Below are 16234 nucleotides of genomic sequence, written 5' to 3'. Positions count from 1 at the left end.
TAAACTCTTATATCCCTAACAAAAAATAACAGCTGTCCAGCCAAGCTCTGGCAAAGGGTTTCATCTTTCTCTCTCTGCTCTTTTCGTTGGTATAAACGTTAAATTTATTGTCACAGATGAGTGCAGTTGAAAGATTGGCTTTCAAAAGGCAAATAGGGTCCACTCCACGGCAAGCATTCTGCAGAGGAGGAGGAATTCCCTCTGAATTCTTTCTACACTGTAAATTTTTTCTCACTTAGGTTGTGTGAGATGACAATAAGGAATTTGATTATTCATTGTTAACTTCTATACTACCATTTCAAGCAATTCAGTTTAAAAAAATTAAAGAGCAACATCTTACCCACGCTCTACAGTTACGGACCTACTAACATGAAGCGGGCATACTGCTTCAGAGATTCCCATATATAATGTCATGGGAACCGGTGTTTAAGGATGGCAATGGTCAAAGAAAATGACTGAAAGAGAAGGAGGTAGCAGTTTCAGCTGATATGAAATTTCTTAGTTGGCCAAAGGGGTACAATGTGTGTGGGTACTCAGTTCAAATGTGTTAAATATGTATGCCTATCTTTGCACAGTAGAATATGCATACATCTCACACTAATTATTAGACATACATATTAAGAGAGATTTGCATTAATGACAAAAATTAAAATTTACTTTAATGCAAACCAGCATTTTACGGGTTGTTTTTTCTGTATTCCAGTATCCCAACTCTGAGTCTAATATGTAAAATCTGAAACCATGTACTTTTTGGTATCTTGGTCTGTCTGGCACCAGCATCAGCACCCTGATGCTAGGAAAAATTGAAGGCAAGAAGAGAAGGAGAAGAGGGGAGAAGAGGAGGAGATTGTGCGACATCTCCCGTCTGATGGATTTGAGCAAGCTCTGGGAGATAGTGGAGGACAGGGAAGCCTGGCGTGCTGCAGCCCATGGGGTCACAGAGAGCTGGACACGACTGAACGAGTAAACAACAACAACTGGCACCAGCCAGTCCCACCCGTGCCAACCTAGCTCCCATTTTGCCCTTTCACACACGAATTATCCACACATACAAAGGCAAAGTCTTCTGATACAATTTCTCAGCAACTGAGACTTCCTTCCCCTCTCCACTCTAAGCTGTCATACCCAGATGCCCCAAGGCTGAGATTCCTTGTGCTTCGTAAAGCATTGTAAGCTACTACCCAGTGTCTGCCTGTCTATCACATAACAGAAGCATCCTCGGAGCATGGAAGAGTGAGAAATCCTGGCAAGGGGTCATGGGGCTAGATAGAAGAGAAGGACACCAGGAGACACCTTGGCATTTGGGGATCTTGAGACAAAGAGATGGGGGTGGAGGAGCCAAACTGGAGAAGCAAGGAAGGGATAGTCTATAGACAGAGCTTAAAAATAATAGCCAAAGCTGCAGATGTGTCTAGAACCCTTAACACTATATATATTCAGAGACCATCCTTTAGATAAGTGGGGAGGCTGCAGAGGGACATTTATCTCACGTTCTCACCCAATCTTCCCAGCATTATTTGAAAAGTTGTTGTCAACGTTTCCACTGCCTCAGTAACCTGCAGTTCTTATTTACAAATTTACAATTAAGCGAATCTATTGTTCAATCTCCAATTTAAAGTTCTTTTAAAGACTGGCAAAATCACACTTTTTTTTTTTTTTTTTACAAAGAGAAAAATAACTGTAGTTAGAGTTTGTCTTATTTTTACCTGAGAGAATTTTCTGTAGCTAGACATAAAATAGGAGCTGAAACAGGAGTAGGAAATAGGAGGGATAGGCCAAAGGCATCTGACAAAACCTCCACTGGGCTGCTGCTTAGCTTTCTCTCGGACCCGCCTCTCTCTCTGCTGATGGAACTGAAGATATGCAGATACACTTTCTGCATCTAATATTCTACCTGGGTGGGAACTAAGTGTGCCGGCCTGCACTCTGCCCGGCTTTGCCCAGGCGTGGCAGATGCCTCTACCCTGCTGGGTCAGTACTGCCTAACAATTCAAGAAAGCTCCTGCAACATTCGCATGTCTGCACATAGAACAAGACATGATTACATTATTCATTTGGAAACTTGATCTTACATCTCTAGTCTCCCTTTGAAGTTGCCTTTTCAATCTATCTTCATTCCTCCAGCCACCAACTTTACGACGTCCTCAGTCGCCAAACAGGAGTTCTGTCTTGGGCTTCTCACTCTGCCCAGTCTTTTGGATCCTTCTCATCCCTTCCCATGGCTTCCGTTATGATCTTTCTAGCCAAAGCATCTTCACCTGTATCTTCTTCTTAGAGTTCCCTCCTGAGTTCTAGACCCTAATGTCAAGCTGTACACTAGCCAACCCCTCCAGCAGACATCTCCAACACCAAAGTCAAGGATGGGACTCATCATTATTTCCCACCCCCACCTCCCACCCCACTCCCAAAGGCTGCATTCCGCATCTCAGCACACAACACCATTACTATTTTCCTGGATCAACAACCTGGGGGCCACTCTGGGCTTTTCATGCTCATTCACACAAGTATCCTCTCTCTCCCACAGATCACATCAAAATAATTACTTAATCCAGTCATCCTAAAGAATCTCACCATTCTTCACTCCCCTGTTTCCAGCCTAGTCCAGGCTAACATCACCTCTTTTCTCTGTTAAAGAAACATGATGTTTGCATATTCCCTTGCATTCTCTTTAGTTCCCATTGGAAAAATCCAGAGTGTTCTAAAAAGATAAAACTCATGAAGTCAATTCACCATTAAAGTATGCTAATAATTTCCAGGGTTCATGGATTCAAATCTAAAAGTCTTAATGTTGCATGAAAGTCTGCTTATCCTTCTTGACTTAATAAAGAGCTATTCTTCTCTCTTTCTGTTAGCATTAGTTTCAATTTATTCTCCTTTACACACTTTAAAGTACCAAGTTCCAACTTATCTCAGAGATGACCTTCATTCCAGGTGTTTGTTTCTTTTTTTTCCAGCTTGAACTCTTGCTTTGGCCTGGCCACTTCTTAGTATTAGTAATAGTATTACTTTGTAAGATGGGCCTGGAACCATATTCAATATCTTATAATAACCTATAATAAAAAAGAATCTGAAAAAGAATATATATGTAACCAATCACTTTGCTCTACACTTAAAACTAACACAAAATTGTAAATTAACTATACTTCATTTTTTTATGATTAAAAAAAAAGATTGACCTTCCCCTGCTTTCAAACTACTTAGATCCCTGTAGCAGGCATGGCTAGTTTCCCATAACAAATTCACTCAAATCACCTTTCATAATAACACAACCTAGATTGTGTTCTGTGTGGTAATGTGACCAGTTATTAGCTTCTGTTTAGAACTAGTCATGTGACCTAGTGGTCATGTGACCTAGTGGTCATTCTGGTCATTAAGAGTTCATCAGAAGACTCCTAGGGAGGCTTACAAAAACAATCTGTTTAAGAGAAAATTGGTTGACACGTGTCTTTGCCTTTTGCACTTTGCCTTGGTCTTTCTTTTTTCTGCTTGTACTTGTGGATAATACCGGGATATGAGGTGAAACCCAACATTTTAGGACCATGAGGACAAAACTCACATTATGATGGCGGGACAGGAAAATAAATGGAACTTGAGTACTTTCTGGTTTCTCTGGACTCTGATATATCAGGGTGGAAAACCTCTTGTATTTTTAAGCTTACTATCTTGTTCATTACTATCTACCTTGAATAATGCCAGACACAATGTAGAAACAATAACTATGGAGTGAATAGAGATGAAGAAGAAAAATCAAATGTAGCAGTTTCTGAGGGTAGTGGATATGAGCTTCTCCTAGACTCTATCTCTTCAGTCCTTTTAAAGGCATCAGTTCAGTTCAGTTCAGTTACTCAGTCGTGTCTGACTCTTTGCAACCCCATGAATTGCAGCACGCCAGGCCTCCCTGTCCATCACCAACTCCCGGAGTTCACTCAGACTCGCGTCCATTGAGTCAGTGATGCCATCCAGCCATCTCATCCTCTGTCGTCCCGTTCTCCTCCTGCCCCCAATCCCTCCCAGCATCAGAGTCTCTTCCAATGAGTCAACTCTTCGCATGAGGTGGCCAAAGTACTGGAGCTTCAGCTTTAGCATCATTCCTTCCAAAGAAATCCCAGGGCTGATCTCCTTCAGAATGGACTGGTTGGATCTCCTTGCAGTCCAAGGGACTCTCAAGAGTATTCTCCAACACCACAGTTCAAAAGCATCAATTCTTAGGCGCTCAGCCTTCTTCACAGTCCAACTCTCACATCCATACATGACCACAGGAAAAACCATAGCCTTGACTAGACGGACCTCAGTCGGCAAAGTAATGTCTCTGCTTTTGAATATACTATCTAGGTTGGTCATAATAAAGAGTTCAAGATTCTATGGAACCTTAACTATAAACACTTGGATATGAATATCTAAATCTCACTGATCATTCATCTGATTTGAAACTCAAAAAGCTTGGTGAAAATGCAGACATTTTATGGGTAGGGAATGAGGTCATTAATATCAATGCTCAAATTAGTTTATCAAGTCATCTATTTACAGTGCTCTCTTATACCTGAGGAGACTAGGACCAGGACCCTACATAAATGTTCCCGGGGAAAAGAGAGCAAATTGGAGATAATGAGAAAGGGGTGTCAAAATATAGTCTGAAATATTATGAAGTGCTCCTGTACCAATATCTGTGTTGGCCAAAAATAAAGACAGTTTCTAATTTCACACAGGACAGCTCTCCAAGGATCAACGAGTATAATCTGTTATCTCCTTTACATCTGAAGCATTGGCTCCACTGACACAGCCACCAAAGGAGTGACACCATTTTTAACCATTGCTCAGTTCAGTTCAGTTGCTCAGTCAAGTCCAACTCTCCGCGACCCCGTGGACTGCAGCACGCCAGGCCTCCCTGTCCATCACCAACAACTGGAGTTTACCCAAACTCATCTCCAAAGAGTCAGTGATGCCATCCAACCATCTCATCTTCTGTCGTCCCCTTCTCCTCCCACCTTCAGTCTTTCCCAGCATCAGGGTCTTTTCCAATGAGTCAATTCTTTGCATCAGGTGGCCAAAGGATTGGAGTTTCAGCTTCAACATCAGTCCTTCCAATGAACACCCAGGACTCATCTCTTTAGGATAGACTGGTTGGATCTTCTTGCAGTCCAAGGGGCTCTTAAGAGTCTTCTTCAATTCGACAGTTCAAAAGCATTGGTTCTTCAGCGCTCAGCCTTCAACTCTCACATCCATACACAACTACTGAATAAACCATAGCTTTGACTAGATGGACCTTTGTTGGCAAAGTAATGTCTCTGCTTTTTAATATGCTGTCTAGGTTGGTCATAGCCTAACTGAGATCCAGTTAAAAACAGCTACAGGGACTTCTTGGGTGGTCCAGTGGTCAATACACTGGGCTACCACTGCAGGGGGTCCGGGGCCAATCCCCGGTCAGGGAACTAAGATGACTCATGCTCTCCCCACCAAAAATGGCCACAGGATATACAGTATAGTGATTCAGAGTTGTAGTTGTGGTAGGAATTGTTGATGGGAATGAAAATAGGTTTTCTTCCAATTGCCAATCTAGGGTATCATCCATGGAAATAATGACAGATTGCCATGTAGCACATAATTTATACCTGTTTAATATGCAAAATGGAGAAGGAAAAGGCAAGCCACTCCAGTGTTCTTGCCTGGAGAATCCCAAGGACGGGGGAGCCTGGTGGGCTGCCGTCTATGGGGTCGCACAGAGTTGGACACAACTGAAGCGACTTAGCAGCAGCAGCAGCAGTAATATGCAAAATGGGCTTCCCACATGGTGCTAGTGGTAAAGAATCCTCCAGCCAATGCAGGAGACAGACATAAGAGATGCGAGTTTCATCCCTAGGTGGAGTTCTTCCCTAGGTCGGGAAGATCCCCTGGAGTAGTAAGTGGTAACCCACTCCAGTATGCCTGCCTGGAAAATTACATGGACGGTGCAGCCTGGCGGGTCACAGTCCATGGGGGTGTCACAAAGAGTCAGACACAGCTGAGCACAATATGCATAATAGTAAGTATAGGGCAGAAAAGGGAAAAAGATTAAAAGAGTGTCTTCTGAAGGATGTTACTTAGCATGTGACTTTGAGAAGGAAAAACTGAAATTAATTGTCACAAAGTTAATTCTTAGTGTCTAGGAAAAAAAATTGAATGCTTATTCAACTTCCTCAAAAACAGTCACTGAAAAGATAGACAAGTAACAAGGAGACAGAATACAGAGAGAAAAGAAACAGAGAGTTTTCTAGCTCTTGGATGTTGAGTCTACTTTTTAAAAAATTCTAACTATGTAAGGAATAAAGTTTTTTTTTTTTTTTTGCCAGTGGCTAAAAAGTACAATATAATGAAAAGCAAATCAGAAATGCTGACAGCTGACACATTATCACTTTAGGTGTTATACATGAGCCAAAGTAAATAAAATATAGGTTAATTGGGATTACAGTTTTCAAAAGTACTTTTGTTTGTATTTAAGAAGTGAAGAATCTCTGAATTCAGACAATTAAATTAAAATGATAGGCTTTTTCTTTTTCATTTGTTCTTTATAATGAAAGAAATTTCACTAATGGTCTTCATTTCCTGAAGAGCTACAGCAGTTATCTTAGCATGTTAAGCACTGTGGTCTGTGAGTTAAAAAAAAAAAAAAAAAAAAACAACTACATGTGGAAACCTCTGTTAACAATCGAAGTACTGTTTGCAGCAAAGGGGCAAGCTTCAACAGGACAAGCTAGGTATGGCATTTATGTTCCTTTCGGAGGAAAATAAACAATTTGGATTGATTAAAGAAAGAGACTGAAAATGTATTGAAAGACAAATGGAAGACCAAATAAAAATGTGATAAACACTTGTCCTTTGTTTGGGAAGATAAACTTTATATCTTCCATCGGGAAAAATGCGGCTCAGACTCTAGCCCCCCGCAAGCCACGGTAGGTGTTAAGGATTGCTGAAAAGCCAATTCCAGGGGAAATCTGCTGTGCTTCGCTCCTGAAAATGTCTGAAAAAGAGTAAAAAGCCCTGAGGCCTGGCTAGCAGGTGTATGACCACCTTCTCATCACAAAAGAGACAGGAAAAGAGTCTCTTTCAAATTTGTTGCAAAATGATCTTTCTATCCTACCACCCTAAATATGCATGGTTGATGATGACTTCAAAGTGGGGTCTCTACACCCAAAGACAATACTGATTGATTGAGTCATTCGCAATTTAGTGGCTGATAAATTGCCTTCACGTGCATTGCGATGTCTGCGGCCCAGTGTAAGACTTATCGGCATGGGCACCATATTTTGAAAAGACTAATTCAGGAAAAATTGCAGTCTAAAAAAATGCCTTTTTTTTTTAACTGAAGTTCCAATGAAAGATTGATGATGCATGTAGGACAAGCTTCCGACTCTAGCAAGAGAGCACAGGCTCCCCTGCAGTCACTCTGAGTCAGTCACCTTGGGCAGGCGTTGTGCACACATCATCCAAGCAGTGAAGAGAATAAAGAAAAGAGGGTTGACCAGATGAACATTGCTTTCTCCACTTCCTCAAACTTTCTCCCCAGGTCTATACTGGGCATGAAATCAGGGATCCAAGATCCCCTTCTTGGGTGCTAAGCCTGATTGCCAACAGCCACCTCAGGCATACACTTTCTCTTTGACTATAACATGGTCAGAAGGGTAACAAAATTAAGATGTGGTTGCAGTCCTGGGAGAGAAGGGTGGCCGAAGTCCTTTTTCCTTCCTGGCCTTCATCATCTTCTCCCAGGAGAGTCACAGGCAAGTGAAATGATGAGATCATGGGGTTTTAGTTTGGGCATCAACCCTCAACAATGATGCCAAGAACAGCAGAAGCATCGTAATTATTAGGCTAGTCTATGAGGCATTTCCTGCTTCCTTGAGCCACAGTTGGTCATTCCCTGATAATTATGGCCTCAGGACTTTATATCTACTTTTATTGCAACACTTAATGAGTTGAAGTTGAATGATTTATTTATATGTCCACTTCTTCACTGCCCTATGACGTGTTAAATTATGACTCCTCCACAGCACAGCTAATATCTTATAGGTCCTGTCTCTTCTCTCGGGCCCATCCCTCTCTCCCTCTGTCCCCAAACCTGCAAGTGTCTAGCACTTGCTGCTGCTGCTGCTAAGTCGCTTCAGTCGTGTCTGACTCTGTGTGACCCCAGAGACAGCAGCCCACTTACGTGGCACTTAATAGACAGTCATAAAACATTCACTTGTTGAACAAATAAACGGACAATTTGCAGATCTGAGCCAACACAGTAAATGGAGACAAGTTTCTAAAGAGAACATCAAAAATGACCCTGTCACCTTTCCATCCCCAAGTACTGAACTGTATTAACTTTGAAGTCAGAAAATAAAGGAACTTGTATGAAAAAATACGGAACATTTCACGGGCATGTGGTTACATAGGTAGGCATTTTCCTCCAGGTATAATGTTATTTTGAGTCTAACAATGCCAATAGCATTGTTCTGAATGAAATGAAATATTACACTTCTGTTTGTGAAACCGTTTCCCACTGGATATTTGAGCAGATGAGTACACCGCGAAACGTGTATGTAACAGCAGGTCCAAACCAGGAGCAAACATTGCGCCTGAGATCCAGGGTGCAGAAAGTGCAGCTAGGGAGGAAACAAACAAAAAGCCAGCAAAAGAGGGGAGGCCCTTAATAAATGAAAGAAGGGGGACTCACAGGTGGTTTAAAGCGAAATCACACTCCTCCAGGGAAGTGGGTACCTGAGTGTGTCCTCTGTCATTTTCTTGGAACTTGGGAGGATAACTCTCAGTCCTGCTTAACTAAACTGCTGCTCCTCACCTAGCCCTTCCAAAATCAGGTATACCCTCACATCTGGGGACTAGCAGCTTAGAGGAACATGATAGAAAGGTGGTGTTGCTCGGAGGAGAAGCCAGAATCCAGCATCAGGGGGATGACCCTGAGCTGGGCTGGGGGAGATGTGGGGAAAGTGAGCCTGAGAAGGGGTGGGCTCCCAGGGCCCAGGGAAGTGTGGGTGTGATGCTCGCCCATGGTGGGCCCTGCATGTACAAAGGCAAGACCCCCACACTCCCTTCTAAGTGGATTGCAGAATCACATTCATATTGCTTCCTCTCACTTTCTCTCCTTTTAACAACTGATATGTCAGCAGACATTTTACCTTTAAAACCTGTTGCAGAGGCACCTCTTTTGGAGGCACTAGAGAAGGAAAGCAAGCATTCATCTGTTCCTTCCCTCCTGTGTTTTTTGGTGCTGCCAAGCGGAAGGAGAGGTGAGAGAATAGCAGAGGGGAGTAACGCAGAGGCCTTCCTAATAGCAATTCACAGAGGAGATTCTAGAGAATTCCAACCCTGGTAGAGAAAACTAAAAGAACACTTGTGGAGTAAAGGTGGCCCCGAAGATGAGATGTTTTTTTAAAGATTTTTTTAATGTGGACCATTTTTAAAGTCTTTATTGAATTTGTTAACAATATCACACCTGTTTTATGTTTTGGTTTTTTTATGCCAGGAGGCATGTAGGATCTTAGCTCCCCAACCAGGGATCAAACCCACATCCTCTTTGAAGACTTGACCACTAGACCACCAGGTAAGTCCCCCAAAGATGGGATTTTTATAAGCAACAGCCTGAGTGCATGAAAGACAACCTATGGATGTCTCCTTTAATTGTCTTTGTGTATATCAGGGAAGAAAGACTGAGATGGGGTAGAGGGTGAACAAGGGGTGTTGGCAATTCCTGTTCCCATGTCATTGGAGAGACTTAACAGTCACTCATTAGTTTCAAATGTTAAATATAGTTCATTTTGTTTCAAAAAAAATAGTCCAAATTCTAAGTTTCTTATAATCAAATGTGCCCATTTGGACAGAAATACATCTTTTTCTCGTTTTAGCATAAATGAATCTATAGAATGTTTCACTGGAAATAAACCTATTCGAGGAAAAATTACAGATAAAGCACTCCATCTTTGGTTGTGGCATTTAATTTTGAAGCCTCTTAGCAGAGATCAGATGCCTTCTTTCTTCTAGTCTGTCTAACTCTTATTCATCCCCAGAGAATGTTAATGACTATATTTTTATATACCAATTTGCCTCCTGCTGAAAATTGTCTTCTAATCCTCTTTAAAAATTCTCTTATTCTAATCAACCTCTGGAGGAATTTATTGTCTGAACAGAGGTGTTCTTGCTTTGATTTACACAGATCACTGTGCAGTGTCAACAAATGCTTGGCTGATGACTTGGCTTGCACAGATTTGCCTGGAAATTATAAATACCATCTACCTAACGTTCCAAAGGAATTGACATGTCCTGTTGTGGCGTTTCCTCCTGCATTTCATCTTGGTTCTTTTGTAAATGAAATGAAATGAATGAGAATCATTTCATTCTAAGTGTGTACCCAAAGTGTTTTAGGTATTTTAATAATTAAATGATAGCACACTTGTGTCCACTTTGTCCTCCCTTATTCTAAAGATTAATGTGTAGTCATTTTGATTAATGTGTAGCAGTATAAATAACATGAACGATCAAACAAAAACGGGCTTCCCTGGTGGCTCAGCAGTAAACAATCTGCCTGCAAAGCAGGAGACACAGGTTCGATCCCTGAGTCAGGAAGATTTTTTGGAGGAGAGCACAGCAACCCACTCCAGAGACTGGAATGGGAAATAAACTTCTACTAGTAAAACAATCTATAAATTAATATATCCTAAAATAAGCAAAGAGTCGGACACAACTGAGCAAATGAACTGAACTGAACTGACTGAAAATACGAAAAAGATGTATTTGGTCCAAATGGGCATATATGATTCTTGCCTGGAGAACCCCATGGACAGAGGAGCCTGGCAGGCTATAGTCCACAGGGTTGCAAAGAGTCAGACATGATTGAATTGACTGAGCATGCACACACATGTGCATCGAACAAAAATAAAGGTTCTTATAACTGTTTCTTTACAATCAGTTGTTCAGTATTAGACCATCTGAATGTTTTATCTGAACTTTCCATTTTCATTTTAATTCTAGGGTTTTTGTTTTTGTTCAATAAATACTTATTAAGCAAGTTCTATACTCAAGTTTGCAATGGTAATTATTTCAGAGAGAAGGAAAAAAACTTAACACATCATTCCTATTTCTAAAAAGCTTCAAACACCGTCTTGAACACATGCCTGTCAGGGTCTCTCTGAGCATCACCAGTGGCCCAAAGACAAAAAGCTGCTCTTGAGGAAGTTGGGTGAAACTAAAGACCTCACTTCCATACACACTGCTTTGATGTGTCCTGGGGACACACTTCCTTGCTGGGGGCTTAGAAAAAGTAATCCCTTGCTGGACAACTACAGCCCAGCTACAGTTCTCTTTCTAAGGAAGGAGATGAGAACAGATGTGGGTGATGAACTAAACATTTTGGCCACAAGCGTCTTTAAAAAGAAACTCTTAACTGTGGCTTGTGCTCTAGCACACATTCTTCTAAACAAGATTTAGAAATGGCTTTGCTCTTGAGGAAATCTCTCCCAGTTGTAAAGAAATAAGCCTAGAGAAGAGAAATAAATGATAGGTTTATTTCTTATTGGCTGAACTCTAGATAACTTCCCCCCCACCCCCACCCCATTTGGAAGGACAGATAAAAGTCCAATAGGTTATATATGCCTATTAATTTTTTACATAAGCAACACTTACTAGCCCTCATTTATGTGATCTGAAAATTCTCTGGGTGCAATTAATTAAAAATGAGATCAAAGTTATATATTCCCTTTGATGTCCTATTTATATAATTTATTTCTGTCAGTAGAAAGTAATCACAATGTCATGTGTACCATGTGAATACAGGCACGTCCTTTCTGACACTGTTGTTTTAATTTCTTAGCTTTTCCTCCTGAAGGGTATGTTCTGTGATGTGACATCTTGTCTATTCTCACCGCTTCCTTTTCTACAGACAGACTTGGTGGTCTTTCTAACTGTTTAAGTGTTCTGGCTTATTTTTACTTTATTGACATAACTTCTCCAGACTTCACATTGTTCCCTTGAAGCTCTGAGATCTTGAGTCTATTCTTAGGTAAACAGCACAGTAAAGAATATAGTGGTAATATCTGTAAATGTGCTTAAATTGCAATTCTAATGCTTATTACCTATATTCACTCCCTATATCATGTCTTGGCATTTTCACAGGATAAAGTTGCACATTTAAAAAGCTAATTAGACATATTATCGAGTATTTGGAAACCAGTTATTTCTAATTCAAGCAGTTGCCTGCCAAAAAGTTAATAACCTATCAAATGTTCTGAAAATAACCAACTGTGAGTTATCAGCAAAACTCTGCTCTTTTAGTGCATCTGCATAAAATTGATTTCAGGTTCGGCCCTGCCATGAGATAGTTCTATCATTTGAGTCAAATCTCTTATTTTTTCTGAATACCTGTTAAGTGAAAGTTAAGTCACTCAGTTGTGTCCAACTCTTTGCAACCCTGTGGACTGTAGCCCACCAGGCTCCTGGCTCCTCCGTCCATGGGATTCTCCAGGCAAGAATACTGGAGTAGGTTGCCATTTCCTTCTCCAAGGGATCTTCCCGACTCAGGGATTGAACCCTGGTCTCCCACATTAGAGGCAGACACTTTAACCTCTGAGCCACCAGGGACTGCTACATCCTAGCAAATGGAAATAGTGCCTTTCCACCCTGCCTCATCAGGTGGTTAGAAATTTTTTTAAATCAAGGTTATTTCAAAGGCAGAATCATAAGCATCATCATTCCTCAAAATGATTTCAATTTATTGACATATCTGAAAGAGTAGCAAGAATTAACAGAAGAGTTAACACCAAAAGATCACACCAATAATTGCTGGTAAAAATCCTGACTTCAATCTAAGGATTAGGAAAATCATATTAAGACTTCTTTCCTCCAAGGCAGAGAAACCGGAATATCTCAGTATTAGTAAAAAACAGGACTCCGAATGAAAAAAACAAATTTTTCTAAAACTATCACTCATTTTAATTTGACCTTTTTTCATTAAAAATCAGGTAAGATTTAAAATCATTAAATAAATTAAAATTTATTTTGAAATGGGAATCTATACTAAAAGAACATAAGGACAACATTAGTTATTTATTAGTTAGGTACAGGCTGTCTTGCTGTAACAGAGACCTCGGATACAACAGTTTAAATAAGATAGCTTATTTCTTACACAGTAACAGTCCAGAGATGGGTGGACAGTCCAGCCTGGCAGGACAGCTGAGCTTATATATTCATTCAGGGATTCATGGTTCTTCCATCCTGATGCTCTGCCTTCTTTATGGCAGCAGTTCTCAAACTTTTTGGTCTCAGAATTGCTTTACATTTTTGAAAATTACTCAGGACTACAAAGAACTTTTGTTTGTAAATATTATACCTATAAGTGTTTATTGTATTCAAAATGAAACCAAGTTTAATTAACTCGTTAATTTCTCATTAACTAAGAAATAATTCTTATAAAAATAAGACTATATTAGTTTTCAGTCTCTACTATAACAAATCACCACAAATGTAGGGACTTAATACAGCATTATTTATCTATGGTTCTGGAAGTTAAAAATCTAAAGTCAAGGTCTTGGCAGGGCAGCTTACTTCTGGAAGCTTCAGAAAAGAATCCATCTTCTTATCTTTTGCAGATTCCGAAAGTTGCCTACGTTATGCGGATACTGGCCTCTTCCTTAATCTTCAAAGTATATGACTCCAGACTCCAGTTCTTTCCTTACATCTTCTTTTTCTGCTTCTGATACTTCTGCCTCCCTCTTGTAAGGATCCTAGTGACTTCATTGTGCCCACCTATTTAATCCATAACATTGCCAGAAAGAAAAACACCAATACAGTATACTAACACATATATACGGAATTTAGAAAGATGGTAACGATAACTCTCGTTATCCTTATGTGAGACAGCAAAAGAGACACAGATGTATAGAACAGTCTTTTGGACTCTGTGGGAGAGGGCAAGGGTGGGATGATTTGGGAGAATGGCATTAAAACATGCATAATATCATATGTGAAATGAATCGCCAGTCCAGGTTTGATGTATGATACAGGATGCTCAGAGCTGGTGCACTGGGATGACCCAGAGGGATGGTATGGGGAGGGAGGTGGGAGGGGGATTCAGGATGGGGAACACATGTACACCCGTGGCGGATTCATGTTGATGTATGGCAAAACCAATACAATATTGTAATTAGCCTCCAATTAAAATAAATAAATTTATATTTTTAAAAATCCACAACATCTCCCCACCTTCTTAATATCTTCACAGTCCCTTTTACCATATAAAGGAACATATTCACAGATTCTGCCCACTAGGATGTGGCTATCTTTGGGGGGCAGGAGTTGTCATTATTCAGCCTACCCCCTGCCCACACACACAAGCCATTAATTTTAACATAAATACTATCTTCCAAAACTAAAACTGAAGTTTAGCCAAAAGAGTGACATTGTTTTACATTTTGCAGATCTCTTCATTGACTTGATAACTAGAAGACAGCTGGATTATCATTTCTGCTTCTGCACTCAATCTGTTCTGATGTGTTATTTTGGTTGAAGTATGAGAAAAATAAAAGGGCTTTGCAGGTGGCGCTAGTGGTAAAGAACCCGCCTGCCAGTGTAAGAGACACAAGAGACTTGGGTTTTATCCCTAGGTCAGGAAGATTCCCTGGAGGAGGGCATGGCAACTCACGCTAGTATTCTTGCCTGGAGAATTCCATGGACAGAGGAGCCTGGTGGGCTACAGTCCATGGGGTCGCAGTCTGACATGACTGAAGCAACTTAGCACGCACCCATAAAGAAGCAAATTCATCTTCACACAGTCACATATTTGCAAAAAGGTAGGGTATTTTAAATGACCTCTCAGATAATTGTGGATATGTTGATTTCACACTCCACCACAACTTGCAACGTAGAACCTGAAATTTTTAATGAAGTTTTCATATTCTGCCCTGTGAAAACTCATGTGACACTTTGAACTCTCTTGCAACATCATATCGTCATTATTTGGAAGACACTGATTCACTAGATTATGCCTATCTTTTGATTATTAGAACATTTTATGACACAATATTTTAAAACATTTAGTATATCACCACTAATCTCATTAGAGAAGTCTTTAAACCTTGGGAAGCTATTAAGCTCCCAGTGGAAGACACAAGCTCTCCAATTCTAATTTTTGTTTCTCTTTAAATCTTGAATCTTATCTGTGGCAACACGTATTGCCACTTGTTTTCCTTGAAGCACTAGGCTTCCTTTGTTCATTTTCAAGAAAACGTCTTCCAAGGACCCACGTCTGAATAACTGTGGTTTGTCTGTGAGCTGTTTCTTCAAGTAAAAAATGGTGTGACATTTTAAAAAATACTAAGTGAGCAGTCCAGTCCTCAACTCAAACAGCTGCACGAGGGCCTCTCTTCCAGACAAGCATCACCCCTCCGTGTATACAAGCGCCACATGACTATTTTTTGGTTCTTTACACCTGCTACTGCAAAGCCATTTAACAATAATGATCATTGTTAGTGCTTCATCAAGGACAATTTTATATGAGTCTGCCTTTTTTTCTTCTGTGAGAGTATGGCAGCAGGCATGCCAGGACCACTTGTTGTACTACCACTTTGGTTCACACCAAGATGCTGGCCTTTCTATCCATCATTGCTTTAGTATCATCAGCGCCAATGTCAACTCAGTCAGGAAGGCAAAAAACATCCCAATATTATTATTGAAATCACTTTTGACAAAGCAGACCCACTGAAAGTGTCTCTGGGACCCTTAGAGGTCTGGGGATAGCAGATTCAGAGCAACTGCCTTAGGGTTTTACCTTTGCCTGCCTCTAAATCAATGCCACAATCCAGCTTTTTAGGAAGGAAGAGAAGTGGAGAGCAAGTGATTTCTTCTCAGAGAATGACAGAGCAGTGATGCACACTTCATTAGTGGAGACTTAGTCACATGACCGCACCATATTGCTAGGGATGATGGGAAATGCAGCCTCCAGCTAAGCAACCCTGGGTTTAGCAAAAGCCAGATCACTATCAAGGGGAGAATGCTATTAAGGAGACAAGGAATTTTCTGCTACCTGAGTCCTATCACATTGTATTGTTCAAGTTGCCAAATAATTAGCTTTCTACATATTCATTTTCACTCATGTGTATCTTTAAAAAAAAACAAACATAAGTTTTCTAAGTAATTCTTCTTAGGCGTTAGGTTTTCCTACTGCTGCTGCTGCTAAGTCGCTTCAGTTGTATTCAAATCTGTGCGACCAAAC

The sequence above is a fragment of the Ovis canadensis genome, chromosome 26 (assembly GCF_042477335.2).
Source record: "Ovis canadensis isolate MfBH-ARS-UI-01 breed Bighorn chromosome 26, ARS-UI_OviCan_v2, whole genome shotgun sequence".
Taxonomy (NCBI): Eukaryota; Metazoa; Chordata; class Mammalia; order Artiodactyla; family Bovidae; genus Ovis; species Ovis canadensis.
This window is presented reverse-complemented; position numbering follows the sequence as displayed.